Raw genomic sequence first — 4,186 nt, 5'->3', positions numbered from 1 at the left:
TTTGGTTCTTGTTTTTCTTTTCTTCAATTCTTGCATTGAATTTTTTCTTTCCTCTATTTTCTTTATATTTCGTCAATTTTTGGTTTTGGCTGTCTTCTACAACTACAAAAACATTTAATTTCTGAAGTATTCGTACATTTCCTGCCTGTTTTATTTATCCAGTTTTATATCTACATTTTCCTTTACAAGTGTTTTCATAATCTAACCTTATTTTTTCTCTAATTCATACTGTTTTGATATGTGACTCGTTAGCAGTAGTTTTTGTTTATGTTAGATGTGCGTTTTTTTTTTTTTATTATTTGTTCTTCAATTTGCTTTCTTTCCCTTTTCTTTTTCTTATTTCTCCCTCCGTCTTTTCTCTTTACCCTCTCTTTTTCCTCTTTCTCCAGTGTCCTGACATTTCTTTTCTTATCTTATCCATTTCTTCAACCCTCTTTCCTATTTCAACGTTTTCACAAACAGTTGTCCATCCGGGTCTTTTGTCAATTTCTTTCGGTTAAAAAAAAAAAAAAAAAAAAAAAAAAAAAGATGAAGAAGAAGAAGAAGAGGAAGAAGAAGAAGGAGGAAGAAGAAGAAGAAGAAGGAGAAGAAAAAGCTATGTTCTGTGATGTTTTCAAAAGTTTGATGCCGAATCATGTGATTCAAATAATGCTCATCTCGTCCTTCTTCCCCATCCCTACCTTATCTATTATCCTCAAAGTCTTTCTCATGGTTAGATTTTCTATTTACCTGTATACACGTATTCATTTATTGGTATATCTACCTACTTACTGTATTTGATAATGAATGAATGAAAAAATCATATATCTATCTATTTATATATCTATAAATATAGTTATGTATTCATCCATTTATATCATAACTTGCCCTTATTCATTCTCTGTTTACTTGGTAATCTATTAATCTATTTATTTACCTATTATATTTCAACGTAATTATTTATCTATTCATTTATCTGTTCCTTTATTTGCTTATTTGCCTGCATGTTCATTTATTTATATGTTCTCTTATCTATTTTCATTTTGATTTATAACAGGAAATAATTATATATCTATCTAGTTTCAGTCTATAGTGGGCCAGGTTTGTGTGTAACTTGTTTCAGTGCCATTAATCAGAGGCCGGTAGCTATTGGAGTATGGGGCGCTGTTGATTCTTTGGATAATTATCCAAAGAATCAACAGCGCCCCATACGCTGTTGATTCTTTGGATAATTATCCAAAGAATCAACAGCGCCCCATACTCCAATAGCTACCGGCCTCTGATTAATGGCACTGAAACAAGTTACACACAAACCTGGCCCACTATAGACTGAAACTAGATAAATATATAATTATTTCCTGTTATGAATCAAAATTAAAATAGATAAGAGAACACTCAATGGGTTGGTCTTTATCTCCAATTTCTCTTTTTCTTTTGTTCTCCTCTCAATTTTATTTTTATTCTCGATTGATTTGGTGTTGAAGTCTTGTAGTGAGGTAATATTTTCCCAACAGCCTTTCCTATAGAATTATTTATTTATTATAATTCATTATTATTCATTATTTCTATAACTTCCGTCTTGGTTATCATTTATTGTTGATTATTCATTGTCTATTTTTATAAATCTGAAATCTGTCTATCTTTCGTTTTTTTTCCTTCTAAAAAAAAGTAATTTCATAATGGCATATTCAATTTACTGATTTATTTATTGATCAGAATTTATTATTACTTATCATTTATATAACTTCTTATTTCTTAATTATCATTTACTGTTGATTATTCATCATCTGTCATTATAAATGTACACATTCATTTATCTATCCCTTTCTCTTCTTCTCTCTCTCTCTTCCTTCTCTTTTCGTCTTCTATCCACCTTATTATTTGTCATTTTAGAACTTATTTCTTAATTATCATTTATTGTTGATTACTTATTACCTATCATTATAAATCTGCATATTCATTCATCTATCCCTTGCTCTTTTTCTCTCTCTTTTTTACTTCTCTTTTCGCCTTTTATCCACCTTTTCTCTCTCCTTTTGCCCTCCCTTCTCTCACGTCGCCTTTCATTTCTTAATTATTATTTATCGTTGATTACTTATTACCTATAATTATAAATCTGCATCTTCATTCATCTATCCTTTGCTCCTTTTCTCTCTCTTTTTTACTTCTCTTTTCGCCTTCCATCCACCTTTTCTGTCTCCTTTTCCTCTCCCTTCTCTCTCGTCGCTTTTATTTCTTAATTATTATTTATCATTGATTACTTATTAGCTATCATTATAAATCTGCATATTCCTTCATCTATCCCTTGCTCTTTTTCCCTCTCTTTTTTACTTCTCTTTTCGCCTTTTGTCCACCTTTTCTGTCTCATTTTGCTCTCCCTTCTCTCTCGTCGCCTTTTATTTCTTAATTATTATTCATCTTTGATTATTTATTACCTATCATTATAAATCTACATCTTCATTTATCTATCCCTTGCTCTTTTTCTCTTTCTTTTACTTCTCTTTTCGCCTTTTATCTACCTTATTACTTGTCATTTTTAGAACTTTTTATTTCATAATTATTATTTATCTTGATTACTTATTACCAATCATTATAAATCTGTATCTTCATTTATCTATCCCTTGCTCTTTTTCTCTCTCTTTTCTCTTTTCGCCTTCTATCCACCTTTTCTGTCTCCTTTTGCCCTCCCTTCTCTCTCGTCGCCCTTTACTTCTTAATTATTATTTATCGTTGATTACTTATTACCTATCATTATAAATCTGCATATTCCTTCATCTATCCCTTGCTCTTTTTCCCTCTCTTTTTTACTTCTCTTTTCGCCTTTTGTCCACCTTTTCTGTCTCATTTTGCTCTCCCTTCTCTCTCGTCGCCTTTTATTTCTTAATTATTATTCATCTTTGATTATTTATTACCTATCATTATAAATCTACATCTTCATTTATCTATCCCTTGCTCTTTTTCTCTTTCTTTTACTTCTCTTTTCGCCTTTTATCTACCTTATTACTTGTCATTTTTAGAACTTTTTATTTCATAATTATTATTTATCTTGATTACTTATTACCAATCATTATAAATCTGCATCTTCATTTATCTATCCCTTGCTCTTTTTCTCTCTCTTTTCTCTTTTCGCCTTCTATCCACCTTTTCTGTCTCCTTTTGTCCTCCCTTCTCTCTCGTCGCCCTTTACTTCTTAATTATTATTTATCGTTGATTACTTATTACCTATCAATATAAATCTGCATATTCCTTCATCTATCCCTTGCTCTTTTTCCCTCTCTTTTTTACTTGTCTTTTCGCCTTTATTCCACCTTTTCTGTCTCCTTTTGCCCTCCCTTCTCTCTCGTCGCCTTTTATTTCTTAATTATTATTTATCGTTGATTACTTATTACCTATCATTATAAACCTGTATCTTCATTTATCTATCCTTTGCTCTTTTTGTCTCTCTTTTAATTCTCTTTTCGCCTTCTATCCACCTTTTCTGTCGCCTTTTGCCCTCCCTTCTCTCTCCTCGCCTTTTATTTATTATTCTTTTCTCCTTTGGTTCCTTGCAGTTCTCTCCTCTCTTTTCATTCCCTTTTCCCTCTTTCTCTTCCCCTCTTCCCCTTGAAACATTCAACATTTCATTTTCCTTTCCCAAATTCGCGTTTCTTGGTTTCTCTTGTTTTGTCAAATTCTTAGTCCCATTGTTTCAGCAGGCAGAGGCTTTGCTTATGGCTTTCTGAATCGTGTGGACTTCATGTCTCTATTTCTTTCATGGTCTGTTGAGATTTGTTCCTCCCAATCCAATAACAATACGTTTAGTCTCTTTCCCTCTTACCAGATTTCTGAGCAGACTTTTCATTTTAACAGCATAGGCGAAGAATCTTATCATTCAAAAAATGTATATACGTCAAGATTACACATTATTCATTGTTTTTTATTCATTATTCATTTGTTTATCTATCCTTTACTCTTCTTCTCTCTCTTTGCTTCTCTTTTCGCCTTCTAACCGTATTACATGTTAGTTTTTATTTATCAAAATTTATTTATATTTTTAGTATTGTTCTATGTGTCTAAACCTTTCAATTTCAAGGTTATAGGAATCAAGGAAATCAACCTGCCTTCCGAGTACTATGTACCAGGTTGTAAAACTTAATTCCACAAGATTCAGAGCTTATACTGTGTGGAAACAAATCCCCTTCATAATGTGAAAATCAAAAGCTTTTGT

This window comes from Oratosquilla oratoria, chromosome 15, assembly GCF_046742065.1.
Source record: "Oratosquilla oratoria isolate Oo_2021 chromosome 15, ASM4674206v1, whole genome shotgun sequence".
Classification (NCBI taxonomy): domain Eukaryota; kingdom Metazoa; phylum Arthropoda; class Malacostraca; order Stomatopoda; family Squillidae; genus Oratosquilla; species Oratosquilla oratoria.
This window is presented reverse-complemented; position numbering follows the sequence as displayed.